Source organism: Oenanthe melanoleuca, chromosome 15 (genome assembly GCF_029582105.1).
Source record: "Oenanthe melanoleuca isolate GR-GAL-2019-014 chromosome 15, OMel1.0, whole genome shotgun sequence".
Taxonomy (NCBI): Eukaryota; Metazoa; Chordata; class Aves; order Passeriformes; family Muscicapidae; genus Oenanthe; species Oenanthe melanoleuca.
In genome coordinates, this window is record NC_079349.1 from 11985452 (window position 1) to 12000609 (window position 15158).

The 15158-nt window shown below is 55.2% G+C and overlaps 1 protein-coding gene across 1 annotated transcript in view; it reads right to left on the bottom strand.

The window, feature by feature from the left end:
* The window catches only part of NOS1 (nitric oxide synthase 1), a 75090-nt gene extending 65847 nt beyond the window's left edge, over positions 1–9243 (bottom strand). Inside the window, exon 1 of the mRNA XM_056504270.1 lies at positions 9137–9243. The gene's annotated coding sequence lies outside the window, so the exon portion shown is untranslated. The remainder of the gene's footprint in view (positions 1–9136) is intronic.
* Between the last annotated feature and the right edge of the window lie 5915 nt (positions 9244–15158).

The following is a 15158-nucleotide window of genomic DNA, read 5'->3' on the forward strand; positions in this document are numbered from 1 at the left end:
GGGCTGGAATCCCCAAGATTTTGCCTGGAGTCAAAAACATCCCTGGGAGATGAGATCCCAATGATTTCAGCCCAAATCCCAGCTCTCTGCTTTTACCCCACACATATTTTTCCCCACAGCTCCCATCCTGTTCCTGAGGTTTCCCACTGGATTGGTCAGGGATAAAGCCCAGCCTGATCCTTGAGGAGAGGGAGACCAAAGGAATCCCCAAAAATAATAATAATAAAAAAAACCCCAAACCTTCCAGAGTTTTGCTGCTGTTTGGAAATTATCCCTGTGTTTAAAATCAGGATGATTTCCCCCTCTGGATGCATCCACCAAGGGTGCCCAGAAATCCCAGCTGCTTTTAGGGGAGGGATTAAAAGCTGTTTTCCGTGGAGAGGATTCCTGATCCCTGGAGCTGCCCAAGGCCAGGCTGGATGGGGATGGTGGAGGGTGGGATGAGCTTTAGGGTCCTTTTATCCCAAACCATTCCATGATTCCATGCTGGGCACACCCAGATCTCCCTGATCCCACCTCCTGCCCAGTGAAATCCTGGGATATCCTGTCTCTCCTTGCCAGGAAAACCCTGCAGGGGCCCCGCCTGTTTTGATTTCCAGGTTTCCCAGCACCTCCAGCTCTTGGGAACGGCTCAGGCCAGGCTGGATCCTGGGGAAAAGGCAGGAGGATGGAGCCACACAGGCCCCACAATTTTTTTCCTGGGATAATCAGGAGGGAGGAGATCTCAGGATACCAAGGAGAGCTGGATCCAAAGCCCTGTTTTTTATTTTCTTATTTTCTTAATTTTTATTTTACTATTTTATTATTTTACTATTTTATTTTATTATTTTATTAATTTTATTTTCATATTTTCATATTTTCATATTTTCATATTTTTATATTTTCATATTTTCATATTTTATTATTTTACTATCTTACTATTTTACTATTTTATTTTTAGCAATGTTATTTTGCCCTCCTCATCCCAGGGTGTTTTGCAGCAGGAGCAGCTGATGGGCTGGAAAAAGCTCAGAGCTGGGAGCAGGAGGTGCCCATCCATGCAGCCCAAGGGAGGGATTGGAGGCTAAAAACACAATAAACAGGAAAAACAACCTCACAAAGAGCCAGGCCACCTTGGACCAGCCAAGCACTGCCCCATGAGAGGCTGGAAAATGAAAATTTCCTGCCCAATTCCCTTTTAAAAAATTAGAAACAAAGGCATAGAAAGGATTAGGGTCAGCCAGCAGGTTTGCAGCACCCCTGGGACCAACTTCAAAGGGAAAAATTAAAATATCCAAGCTTTTTTTTTTTTTTCTTTTTTTTTTTTTTTTTTCCCTCACCTGCCCAGGGGTTTCACAGGACCACCAGGCAGCTGTGGGTGTCCCTGGATCCCTGGGGGTGTCCAGGGCCGGGCTGGACACTGGAGCAGCCTGGGAGGGTGGGAGGGAGGTGATCCCATGGCAGGGGTGGGATGGGATAATTAATGGGATAATGGGATGGGATTTAAGGGCCTGATGATCTTTGAGCTGATCCCAGTTTCTCCCAGTTTGCCCAGCCCCGTTCCCTGCCCTGGCTCCACCCGGAGCTGTCCCAGGGAGCAGCCAGGGCAGGGTGGGAGCTGCTGGGATGGTCCCACACCAGGGAGTCAGGGCAGCCCCCCGGGTAATCCCACTCTCCCAGGGGAATCTCTGCCTCCCTTCCCTCTCCAGATTTTGGAGCGATGACACAAGCCCAGGGGTGTTTTCCTGCTCTCAGGGTCCCATCAGGAATGAGCCACAGGAGCCAGAGCTCCCCAAACCCCCCGTGCACCCCAGGGAGAGGAGGCTGGACCTGCCTCCCCCTCCTCCTCTTCCTCCTCTCTCTTTATTTTCCCTCCTTCCCCCCCCTCCTCTCCCCGACCTCGCATTCCCAGTGGCCAAGACCATTTAGTCTGGCCGGGAAAAGGAAATCTCATTACAGAATTATGGTTCATTTAGCAGGTCCCACTGGAAGCCCTGCAATAACCACTGCCTTCCTAACAGGATTAGCCAGTGTCTGAACCTCCCGCTCTCCCTGCAGGCACCTCCCTGCCCAAAAACCACCAAAAACCCCAAAAAACACCAAAAAACCCCAAACAGCCCTGGAAAACCATGGTCCAGGTGGGTGCAGGGAAGATTGAGGGGAGGAGGATTTGTGGTGTGAAGGTGGGTGCTGGCAGCAGAGCTTTGAGCAGGTTATCCCAAAATTATCCCAGTTATCCCAAAATAATCCCAGAGTTATCCCAAAATTATCCTAGATTTATCTCAGAGTTATCCCAGAGTTATCCCAAAATTATTCCAGAGTTATCCCAAAATTATCCCAGAGTTATCCCAAAATTATTCCAGAGTTATCCCAGAGTTATCCCAGGGTTATCCCAAAATTATCCCAGGGTTATCCCAGGGTTATCCCAGAGTTATCCCAGAGTTATCCCAGAGTTATCCCAAAATTATCCCAGAGTTATCCCAGAGTTATCCCAAAATTATCCCAGAGTTATGCCAGTGTTATCCCAGAGTTATCCCAAAATTATTCCAGAGTTATGCCAGTGTTATCCCAGAGTTATCCCAGAGTTATCCCAAAATTATCCTAGAGTTACCCCAGGGTTATCCCAAAATTATCCCAGGGTTATCCCAGAGTTATCCCAGATTTCTCCCAGAGTTATCTCAGTGTTATCCCAGATTTATCCCAGAGTTATCCCAGTGTTATCCCAGATTTACCCCAGTGTTAGGATTTCCTATTAAACCAGGACATTTTTTGGAGCACGTTTGCCAAGCCTGGGCTCTGCCTTATTCCACCACAACCCTCCTCATCCTCACCTGTGACTGTGTTCAAGGATTGCTGCCAAATGCAAAAACAAAAAAAAAAAAATAAAATAAATTTCAAAGTGATTTCTGAACAGGAGGAGTTAATTAATTAGGGTAAAAGGAACCAAATTCATCCCTGGGGAGCTCATCCCTCCTCTGAGAGCTGCTCTGAGGTTCATCAGCTCCAAGTCCCACCAAATTCCCCTCCCTGCAGGGATTCCAGAGCCTGGCCTGGGGTCCCCATTCTGCTCCCCCTCAGGAGTGTTTCAGGCTGGGGTGGGAAAATGAGGGAAAACTGGGCAATAAATTCCCATTTTGCCAGAAGTTTCAATGGTGCAGAAATTCCAGGGGGAAATGGAGCTGCTACTCCCTGTTCTGTGGCGATTCCCTGCTCCATCCAGGGAGTCTTGGCAAACTTGATCCGAAAAAATTTCCTGTTTTAATAAGAAATTCGAATTCCTGTTGAACCATAACATCTCCCTGCCCAGCCAGGAGCTCCCTGAGCCCCCTGCCCATGGAGCTGGGGATGGCTGAGACACATCATTAGGAAGGAGATTAAAGGCCAGGGTGGGTTGTTTCTCTCAAGGATGAGCCCTGCAGCTCCCACACCGTTCCTGCTGAGGTTTTCCAGCCTTAACAAGACTTTGGTGGCCCTGGAATGGCTCTGTGGGCAGGGGTGGGGTTTAGATTTTATACTTTTCAGACTCTCTGCTGCTTGGTGTGTGACTCTGAAACTTCATGTTAGGTGTCAATAAGTTCTCTCCACAGGGGAGTGATAAAACAATTCCTTCCCAGCTGGAGAATCAAGGACAGCTGGTACCCAAAAAGCAGAAACAAGGGAAAAGGGGGGAAGCCAGGGGGATGAGATTTCATAGGAGATTTCAATATGTAGAGGAACTAAAACTTGAAAAACTGTAAAACTCATGACCAGGATCCATCCTGGATTTGATTTGGTGTTCCCCAGCCAGGCTCTTGCACTGCCCAAGGTGCCTTCTTTCAATAAATATTTATTTTATCCCCTTTGCTCTGTCTAGAGCTGTTCCAGCTCAGCCTTTCCAGGCAACACCAGGACAGGAATGCCACTGGGAGAACTGGGAATGAACAAATCCAACCTTTCAGAGGGGCACAACAACCCAGGGCTGGCAGCAGGTCCCAAAAGTGTCCCTGCAGCTTCCCCCCCAGCCCTTTCCCATTTCCCCTCTCCCCTTGTTTGTTTATTTGGCCATCCAAGCTGGCAGCAGCAGCAACAACAGGGTCTGGCAACCCAAAACTTCCCCTGGGGAAGAAGTTCTGGCATCCAGTGGCCAAGTCAGGAGACTCTGGAAAGTTGCTCTGAGCCTGTCTCATCTCAGGGCTTGACATATCTCTGCTGTCCATTTCCCTTCCCAAGGAAATCTGATTTGTTCCAAAGTTTATAGTTTCAGTGACCTAATCCCAGCATAGTTGTTCCTGTTTCCCTTTAATTTACTGCTGCAGCTTGTATTAATTGATGGATTGCAGAGGGTTTGAGCCAAGCTAATTGTTTTAGGAACAGAAAAAAAGAGGAGAAAGAAAGGGAGATGTGAGGTCCCTTAGTGGATTACAGAGGGATTTGGAGGGGGAAGCAGAGGGAAAAACTCCAAACAGGAGTGACTGTGGAGAGGTGGAGGCAGCCAGGAATAACTTCCCTGGGGTGATGGGAGTGGGAGGGGAGGGCTGCCATGCTCCTGTGCCTCACCTGAGCTGCTCCTGCCCCTGGGTGACACTGGGAGCAGCGCAGGGAAAAGGGAAATGTCACCCTGGGTGCCAGCAGGGATGATCCAGGGGAGCAGCTGATGGAGCAAACCCTGCAGGGATTGCAGCCATGGTGGATGTGGGAGCTGCCAGCAGGGATCCAGCAGGTGCAAAGCATGGCCTGATCTCTTCTCTGGGCTCTGGGGATCAGGAACAGCAGCTCAGGATTTAGAGAGGCCTTTGACAGCCCTGAGGTGTCAGAGAATGGAATCCTGGAATGGTTTGGGCTGGGAAGGACCCTTAAATCCCATCCCACTCCACCTTCCAGGCTGCTCCAAGCCCTGTCCAGCCTGGCTTGGACACTGCCACATCTCACCACTCTCATCCCAAAAACTTCCTCCTTGTATCTCATCCAAATCAAGCCTCTCCAGTTTAAAACTGGGAGTTATGAGCTGGGCCCAGTCCCACGAAATCCTGGGGCAAGGGAGGATCTGGGATCTGCTCTGGCCTCCCTCATTTCCTTGCCCCCCATCCCTTCCACTCTTCTCCATCCCTCCAGGAGAACCAAAGCAGAAGCAGAACCAGGACTCTTGAGGAGCAGAGAATCCTTCTGGAGATGGGGGTGAAGGAGGGGACTGGATTTTCCCAGAGGAAATCCCAGCTCCAGGAGTCCCCAGCACCCTCTGGCATCACCAGTATTCCAGTTTTCCAGGCAGGGATCTCTCTGGCCAAACCCCTCCTTCCCCATAAATCAGCCCCGGCTCTTTCAGCACGGCTCTCGCAGAGAGGTTGATTTATTCAGGAGCAACACAGGGAGTTTCCAGATTCACACTAATTGCTCTCCCAAATTACTTAATAGTTGAAATTGCAGTCCTCTCTTTGGAAATCATCTCAGACAGCTCAATAAAAAACTATCAGCGGAGAGACAACTGCAAATTGATAAAGACTTCGAGACGAGGGTAATATCATTGTTGTCTGGCAAATTTATTCATCTGAAACCCAAACGAGGAGGATAAACAGCCTCGCTCGGCGAGGAAGACCCCGCCCGCTACCGAGTTGCTCAATTTTCTCTTCCAGAGCCGCTCTGATTACTCGGAGGGAGAAAAGGCAGCAGCGCTGAGAGCGGGCAGCCCGCGAATAAATCGCTCCAGCCTTTCCCTCGCCGAGGAGAAACAGGATTTAAAAGAAATATAATAATAATAATCCCAATAATACCAACACAAGCGCTGGTGGTGGTTCTGGCAGGAGCTGGGGCTGCTGCTCCCCCGGGGGTGTGGATTCCAGAGCTGGCCGGTGGCCACGGAGCTCCCGCGGGCTCGGAATTGTCGCCCAGGAGGGAAGGGAAGGGAAAACTTGTTCCATGCTGGACGCTGCCCAATTTCCCGGCGGCTCCGGGGAGAGGAGGGGAGAGCCGGGGGGGTTTGGGGGCGCTGAACAGGACGGGAGCATCTCCTGTGCCCTGCAAGGTTTTGGGGTTTTGGGGCATCTCCTGTGCCCTGAAGGTTTTGGGGTTTGGGAGCATCTCCTGTGCCCTGCAAGGTTTTGGGGTTTGGGGCATCTCCTGTGCCCTGAAGGTTTTGGGGTTTTGGGGTTTGGGGGCATCTCCTGTGCCCTGCAAGGTTTTGGGGTTTGGGAGCATCTCCTGTGCCCTGCAAGGTTTTGGGGTTTGGGGGCATCTCCTGTGCCCTGAAGGTTTTGGGGTTTGGGAGCATCTCCTGTGCCCTGCAAGGTTTTGGGTCTCTCCCTTTTGGGGGCTCTCTCCTTTTGGGAGCATCTCCTGTGCCCTGAAGGTTTTGGGGTTTTGGGGGCATCTCCTCTACCCTGCAAGGTTTTGGGGTTTTGGGGCATCTCCTGTGCCCTGCAAGGTTTTGGGGTTTTGGGAGCATCTCCTGTGCCCTGCAAGGTTTTGGGGTTTGGGGACATCTCCTGTGCCCTGCAAGGTTTTGGGGTTTGGGAGCATCTCCTCTACCCTGCAAGGTTTTGGGCTTTGGGGGCATCTCCTGTGCCCTGCAGGGTTTTGGGGCATCTCCTGTGTCCTGCAAGGTTTTGGGGTTTTGGGGCATCTCCTCTACCCTGCAAGGTTTTGGGGTTTTGGGGCATCTCCTGTGCCCTGCAAGGTTTTGGGGCACTGTGGTGTCAGGAAGGACCCCAGCACCAGGATCCCCATCCCGGGGTGACCCCACATGCCACAGCCCCCCTAGTCCCACCCCCGGCACAGCCCCCTGCCCTTTCTTCTGGTTTTAAACCCATTTCTGGGAGGTTTGGCAGGAGGGGGGTGGAGGAACAGGGTCGTTGTCACTGACCGACCACAAACTTCATCTCCTCCCATGCCCAGTTCGAGGCATCACAGCAGGAAGAGCAGCGAGAAACTCCTCGGCGGGCTGGGCACGGAGCTTAAATGCAAAATACTCAACGGGAAGACCCCAGATCCCCCCAGATTTTCCCCAGAGAGCAGCGCGGGAGCGAGGGGGTTACGAGGAGCCGCTGCCCAGCACGGTGCCAGCAGCCACAGGGATTTGAGAGGCAGCCCGGCCGATGGCTGCCATCTGCTCCTGGCACCTCGTGTCACTGCCGGAGCCCGACAGCGCCCGGGAGCGGGGACAAAACAGCCCCAGGGCACGGGCAGCCCCAAGGCAGCCCCAAAAGCAGCTCCAAAACAGCCCAAAAGCAGCTCCAAAAGCAGCTCCAAAACAGCCCCAAAAGCAGCCCCAAAAAAGCCCAAAAGCAGCTCCAAAGCAGCTCCAGAAGCAGCCCCAAAAGAGCCTCAAAAGCAGCCCCATAAGCAGCCCCAAAACAGCCCCAAAAGAGCCTCAAAAGCAGCTCCAAAGCAGCTCCAAAAGCAGCCCCAATAAAGCCCCAAAACAGCCCCAAAAGAGCCTCAAAAGCAGCTCCAAAGCAGCTCCAAAAGCAGCTCCAAAAGCAGCCCCAAAAGCAGCCCCAAAAGCAGCCCCAATAAAGCCCCAAAACAGCCCCAAAGCCGCCCCAGACCCGCCGGGGGAAGCGGGGAGATGCCACCAGAGGGACACGAGGGACACATCCAAGTGCTGGGTGCTCGCAGAGCTGTGAAAGCCTCTCAGCTGTGGGGCGGCCCGAGGGTGTGGGTGAAGCTTTTCCTCCCTTTTTTTCCTCCCTTCGGGCACCCAATTCCCCGCAGGGACCGCAGCCCCGAGCCATGCTCGTGTCCCCCAAATGTTTCATTTTTGAAGCGTGACAGAAAAGATTTGAAAATTTTAGGGCTCAGCTCGAAATCCGATTTATCCGAAACAACAATGAACGGCAGATTTAGTTTGGAAAACATCGCTAAAGATTTTATGGCACCCCAGGCGGGGGGATGAGCAGCTCGGAGCCGCATCCCCATCCCTCCGGGAAGGCGTCCAAGGGAGCCGGCTCGGCAGAGCTGGCGACTAAAAGCGAGGAGCGGGCGAGCGGCGGCACAGAGAGAGCCCCGGGTGACCTCGGAGCCGCGGGGGAGAGCGGCCGCGTTTCCTGACCCACATCCCAACCCCCCTCCGGGAAAGAAAAACCCTTTAAAAAAATAAATAAAAAGAAGTCTCATTCATCATTCAGCCTCTGTTTGTTTTCTGCACTCCGCTAAGCTCAAACAAGCAAAACAGATTAGCTGGGCTCATTTGTTTCCTACTTAATTACACCTCTTCGGCGCTGATGTAATATTTCAAGATTTGGGTTGCTAAGGCTGAAAACCCACCTGCCCCACTCCCACACCCACCTTGGCTTTTCATTCCCATCATGAAAAAGCCCAGATGGGGATTTTTTTTCCGAAAAAACTCCTCTAATTATTGAGGAATTCAAGGCTCTGAATGCAGGAGCTGCCAGCGAGCGCTCAGGTTGTCAGAAGCAGATGGACGCCAGCTCCAGCTTTTGATCACAGGCTCGGAACCCCTCCCCAAAAACCAGGGAGGAGGGGGGGAAGGACCCCGCATCTGCAGCAGCACACGGCCGCGGATAACTTTAGTCATTCCCCCTCCCTCTCCAGGATTGCTTTGGCAGCAATAGGACTTCCCAGGAAGCCGGAGCAGCTGCGGGCCCGACGCAGTTTGCAGGATGAGCTCGGCGCTGGGGGAAGGAGCGCACGCCTTCCCTTCCCTTCCCTTTTTCCTCCTCCCGTGCCCACATCTCTGCAGGTGCCCAAAATCGGCCGCGCTTCACCCACGGCGGAGCGCGGCCCCGCCAGCCCACGCGCGGAGGAGAAGCTGGGGGTTCCCCAGGTGGGGAAAGGTGCAGCTGGGAGGGGATTTCAGGCTGTCGGTGCCCAAAAGGGCAGGAGGAGCCTTTTGCCGGGCGCTGACGCATCCCCAGCCCGCCCTGCCGAGGCCAAAGGTGTGTCCGAGGCCAGGAACAAGTGGAGGCGCTTGGAGAGCACCCCGGTGATTCCCAGCAGGAATCTGAGCGAACCCAGCAGCCAAAGACATTCCCACCCTGGGGGCCACCCCGAGCCCGTCCCCGGAGTGTCCCCGGAGTGTCCCCGGCCTTACTTGTGTCCGCAGAGAGCCGCACAGGGGCCACCGGGCAGCGCTCCCCGCTCGCCCCCGCCGCTCGGCCGGGGCCCCGCTCCCCCCGCCCCGGGCCGTGGGTCCCGAAAGGAAGAGCAAACAAAAGGCACACACCGAGGCCATGGCTGGTCCAGCCGGAGCCGGGGAAGGAGGCGCTGGAAAAGGGCTCAGGCGGCGCTGGAGCTGCGGGAGGGCTGCGTGAGCCGTGCCCAGCCGGCTGCGCGCTGCCCGCCGCCCTTCCCACGGTGGCATCGCCACTCGGCGGGCCCGGCAGCGCCCTTGTCCCCTCGCCAGCTCGTGTCCGGGACCCACCCTGCGGCTCGCCGGGGCTGGCACGGCGACACCGCAGCTGCTTTTGGGGTGACCGGGCTGGAATTGCCCGCCGGGCACGGAGCGCCTGGCACCCCCGGGGCTGCCCGAGGAACCGGGTTATTCAGTAACTTCGGATCTCTCCCGGCTGGAAGCTGCTCCACGCCTGCCTAAGCACGGCTCGCAGCTGATTTTTGGGTGTTTAGGGGGGCTGTGTCTCCCCGTGGGGTTGGGAGAAGCTCCGGGGCTGAGCTCCGAACATCCAACTCACGGGAAAAGCAGGAAAAGCCCCTCGGGAGCACGGGACAGGGGGTGAGGACCTTCCCTTCCCCAAAATGCTTCTCCCAAAGGGCGCTCCCACCCCGCAGCCGGGCCAAGGGCGGCTCTTTCTGCTCTAAACCACAGGAATTTTATCCACCTGGAAGGAGAGGTTGAATTTTTAACCCGCTCCAGAGGAGCTCCTGTCCTTGACTGGGGTTTTGTTTGAGGTTGATCGGGAGATAAGGGAGCTCTCCGGGAGTTTGGAAGGGTTTTCCATCGATTTTTCTCAGCTCCAAAGGGAGGGAGAGCAGCAAGGCACATCCAGGCTCCTCACCACAACCTCAGCCCCCGTCTGCTGCAAAGTCAGGCGTGCCCAGACAATTAGGAGGCATCCAAGGGCTGCTGCCTTAATTACAGGAGTCCTTGGAGATAAAATCATCCCCAGGGACCCCGTTGTTCCTCTCCCCTCTAATTGTCCCGTCCAGCAGGACAAGCTGCACCTCGGTTCAGCCTCAGGTTCTGCTGCAATGCCCCTGAACATCCCCAGAAGCAATTTCCTTCTTCAAATTGAAGAGATTTTAACCCCAACGAGAGCCCTGAGCAGGAGAAACGAGCTTGACCCGCCCATTGCACCAGCACGGACGTGGCTCTGTCGCCCCAAAGCCTCAGTTTAACTCCGAGGAGCCGAAGAAAATAAAAACAAAATAAAATAAAAAAGGGTTTTGATGTCACACCGCTGCTGTCAACACCTCCAGAGCAGGTCCCTGCCACACTTCACACGATCCTCCCCATCCTGAGGTGACTCAGACACATCCTGAGAGCAGGAACCCTGCGTGCCCTCACTCCAAACTCCACTTTATCCACCTGGGAGCCAGTTCTGAGTCCCCAGCTGTGGTTTCCAAATCCCAGATTCCCAGGATCCATCCCACACCAACCAGATTCATGGAAATAAGGGGGCAGCAGTAGGAAAAGGAGCTGTGGCTGGTGGACAGGCAGTTTTTCCATTTTTATATTTGAATTTATAAGGGGCTTGGACATCTCCAGCAGCACTGGAGGAAGCCACGGATGGATGGATGGATGGATAAAGGATGGATGGATGGATGGATGCCCTGGAGCTACAGCCAGGCAGGAACAGGTAACTCCCACCAGGGAAATTGCTGTTTTTGCAGCTTCCCAAATATTTGAAGGCAAACCCTTTGCCTTTCCCTCCTTATTCTCATGACAACAACATCCACAACAATTCCCAGCTCCCTTCAGGAGCACAGCACACCCTTCCCAGCCACTCATCCCCCAAATTCCCCCCACAACAGAGCACAGCATCCCATCCAGCAGCATCCCAAACCCCTGGCACACGGATCCACCCAGAGGATCCCCCCAGCCCCAGCTCTCACTCACTGCTGCATCCAGGATGGCCACGGTGGTGTTTCCCAGGAAATCAGCCCCAGGTGCTCCGTGGGAGGTGTGGGAGCAGCTCCCAGGCCCAGCTGTGTTGTATTTAAGGTGTGGGATTGAGCAGGGATAATAGACAATCAATCTATTTTCCTCCCAGCTCTGTGCCAGCCAAGCCTGGGGGCAGGACCTGGGGAAAGGACCTGGTGGTGTCTGCCCAGTCATGGAGCAAGGAATTCCCACAGCCAGAGCCAGGGAATTGAAGCTACCAGAACCATGGAATTCCCACAGCCAGAACCATGGAATTCCCACTGCCAAAACCAGGGAATTCCCACAGCCAGAGCCATGGAATTCCCACTGCCAGAGCCATGGAATTGAAGCTACCAGAGCCATGGAATTGAAGCTACCAGAGCCATGGAATTCCCACAGCCAAAACCAGGGAATTCCCACTGCCAGAGCCATGGAATTCCCACAGCCAAAACCAGGGAATTCCCACTGCCAGAGCCAAGGAATTCCCACTGCCAGAGCCATGGAATTCCCACTGCCAAAACCATGGAATTCCCACAGCCAGAGCCATGGAATTCCCACTGCCAGAACCAGGGAATTCAAAGTGCCAGAGCCAGGGAATTCAAACTGCCAGAACCAAGGAATTCTCATTTCCAGAACCAAAGAGTTCCCACTGTCAGAACCAAGAAATTCCCACTGCCAGAACCAGGGAATTCCCACTCCCAGAAACAGGGAATTCAAACTGCCAGAAGCAAAGAATAACCATTGCCAGAACCAAAGAGTTCCCACTGCCAGAACCTGGCAATTGTCACTGCCAGATCCACAGAATTCCCACTGCCAAAACCAGGGAATTCAAACTGCCAGAACCAAGGAATTCCCATTGCCAGAATCAAGGAATTCCCACTGCCAGAACCAAGGAATTCCCACTGCCAGAACCACAGAATTCCCACTGCCAGAGCTAGGGAGTTCAAACTACCAGAAGCATGAAATTCCCACTGCCAAAACCCAGGAATTCCCACTCCCAGAACCAGGGAATTCAAACTGCCAGAAGCAAAGAATAACCATTGCCAGAACCTGGCAATTCCCACTGCCAGAACCACAGAATTCCCACAGCTAGAGCCAGGGAATTCAAACTGCCAGAACCAAGCAATTCCCACTCCCAGGACCAGGGAATTCAACATGCCAGAACCAAGGAATTCCCACTACCAGAACCCAGGAGTTCCCAGTGCCAGAACCTTCCCCTTCCCAGCTCTCCAGACCTTCCCTGCATCCCTGGTTCTGCCACTGGGAATTCCCTGGTTCTGCCACTGGGAACTCCCTGGTTCTGCCACTGGGAACTCCCTGGTTCTGCCACTGGGAATTTCCTGGTTCTGGCACTGGGAACTCCTTGGTTCTGGCATTGGGAACTCCTTGGTTCTGCCACTGGGAACTGCCTGGTTCTGCCACTGGGAACTGCCTGGTTCTGCCACTGGGAACTCCCTGGTTCTGGCACTGGGAATTTCCTGGTTCTGGCACTGGGAACTCCCTGGTTCTGCCACTGGGAACTCCTTGGTTCTGGCATTGGGAACTCCTTGGTTCTGGCACTGGGAACTCCTTGGTTCTGGCACTGGGAACTCCTTGGTTCTGGCACTGGGATTTCCCTGGTTCTGCCACTGGGAACTCCCTGGTTCTGGCACTGGGAACTCCCTGGTTCTGGCACTGGGAACTCCCTGGTTCTGGCACTGGGAATTTCCTGGTTCTGGCACTGGGAAATCCCTGGTTCTGGCACTGGGAATTTCCTGGTTCTGGCACTGGGAAATCCCTGGTTCTGGCACTGGGAACTCCTTGGTTCTGGCATTGGGAATTCCCTGGTTCTGGCACTGGGAATTCCCTGGTTCTGGCACTGGGAATTTCCTGGTTCTGGCATTGGGATTTCCCTGGTTCTGGCACTGGGAACTCCCTGGTTCTGGCACTGGGAATTTCCTGGTTCTGGCACTGGGAACTCCCTGGTTCTGGCACTGGGAATTCCCTGGTTCTGCCCCGTGGCCGTGGGGCTGCAGGAGGCTGGAGCTGAGCTGTGCCCACAGGAGCTGGTGGCTGAGGATGGCAGGACAGGCTGGAGGCTCATCCACAGCTCCTGGCACTTTCCAGGATGCTGGGATGTCTCTCCACCAGCTGGAGCTGGGGCCAGGGGGTAGCACAGAGCACCCCCACCCCATGGCTGTCCCCAGGACGGGGGCACAGGGATCTCCTCACGCTCCCCAGAGCTTCCAGGGATGTCTGGCACCCCGAGTGGGACAATTCCCCTCTTGGACTTCTCCCCTCCAGGTGCTCAGGCACAAGCCCTGAGTATGGAATGATTTTCCTTCAGCACCACGGACCCTTTCCCACCCCACAGGGACCCCCCCGCACACCCAGAATCTCTTGCCTCCCTCCCACCCCTCAGTCCAGGCACAGAAATCCACGCTGTCCCAAAAAACCCAGGAATAAATAAAAAACTGTAGCCCAGGAAAACCTTCAGCCAGTTTTTCTACCTGCTGCTGCCCAGATCACGGCTCAGCTCTCTGGAGGAGGCTGCAGCTGTCGAGTTTAGGGCAAAAATCTGGGAATTGGGAATCTGTTCCCTTACCAGAGCTGCCGGCAGGGAAGGGTCCTGCGAGCCCGGCAGGAGCTCACGCCGTGTCTGCAGCCACAGGGGTCGGGTTTCTGTCCCGAGGACAGCGTAAAAATAGAGGTGAGGAAAGAGAATCTGCTGAGCAATGAGACAGCAGGAGAGGGAACTTGGAGCAGGGCAGCCCCTTCCCAGCGGGCGGGAGATGCTGGAACCCCCGGGGCCGCAGGAATTAATCCCGCTGGGGCTCTGCAAAGCGGGATCAGCTCGGCGCTGGCTCAGAGCGACAATCCTGTTAAAGGCCGGGTGGCCACGGCACAAGTGGCCAATTAGCCCGGGCTCGGGCAGTTGCCTGCCCGGGGCTCCCCCAGGTTTGGGCCGTCCCAGCGAGTCCCGCTCCCGGCGCGGGGCAGCCCTTAATGAGCTCATCAAGCCCTAATGAAGAAGCGGAGCTTTCCGCAGGCAGCACCCCCCGGGCCGTGCTGGGGCGGCTGCGGGGGGCTCAGCCCGGCCCGACCCCCCCGAAAGGAGCGGCTCTGTGCTGCTGAGAAAGCCCAGAGCAGCCCGGGGAGGAAACATCAATCAGAGCTGGAACAAAGCTCCATTGTGGGGCACGGGCGGGACGGGGCTGCGGGATCCGAGCTGCGCCGATTGTCCCCCTGCCCTGCCGGGACCCCCCGGGCCTGGCGACAGCGCTGGCTGCTGGTTCTCACCCTGCCGGCTCCTCGCCAGCCTTTTCTTCTGCTGCTGCGGGGCGGAAAGGGGAGCCCAGACCTGCGAGGAGCGGAGCCCGGTGGCACCGGCCGGCTCTGCCAGCCGCGGTGCGTCTGGGGTGTCACATTCGGGGGGCAGAATTAGAGCAGTCAAGGCAGATTTGTGTCTGCAACAAGTGTCCGGAGGGAGGGTGGGTCATATTTAGAGTCACCATTCCTTTCTTGTTTGTTATCTGCAGCACCAAAACCGACCCCAAAAGTTTCAGTATCCCAAAGCAAGCCCTGTTTGATGCTGGAGCATCCAGCGGGAATGACGCCGGGGCTCACCCAGCAGTGCCAGAGCTGGAGCTGCTGGCCGGGGGTTGAGCTCCTCTCTCACTGCCGCGTTTATCCTGTGAAATATTAATGGCCCGTGATTCATCCCCAGCAAGCAGGAGGTGACAGCCACGTGTGAGCATCGCTGTGCCTCTCCCGCACTCACAGATCCACGCGGGGACGTGTCCAAGGCATCCCCACCCTCCAAAGCTGCCGCTACAGCCGGTTTGGGGAGCACTGGTGACATTTGTCACTGTCCTGTGCTGGCGTCTCGTTAACCACGAGCCAGGAGCGAGCTCAGCCTGCCCGCCCTGGGCTCTGCAGTGCCACTGTCCCCGAGCTGGAGTCACCAGGGCTCCCAGTCACACACCAGGGCTCCCAGTCACACACCAGGGCTCCCAGTCACACACCAGTACCAACCAGCTCCTCTCCAGACTGGTGGCAGCCTCCAGCTTTACCAGGAGCCCCGTGTTTATCACACATCCAGGGGATGGTGACCCCACCGTGCACCCAGCGAGGGAGGCACAGAGGCCATCGAGTGGTGGCTCTTTCC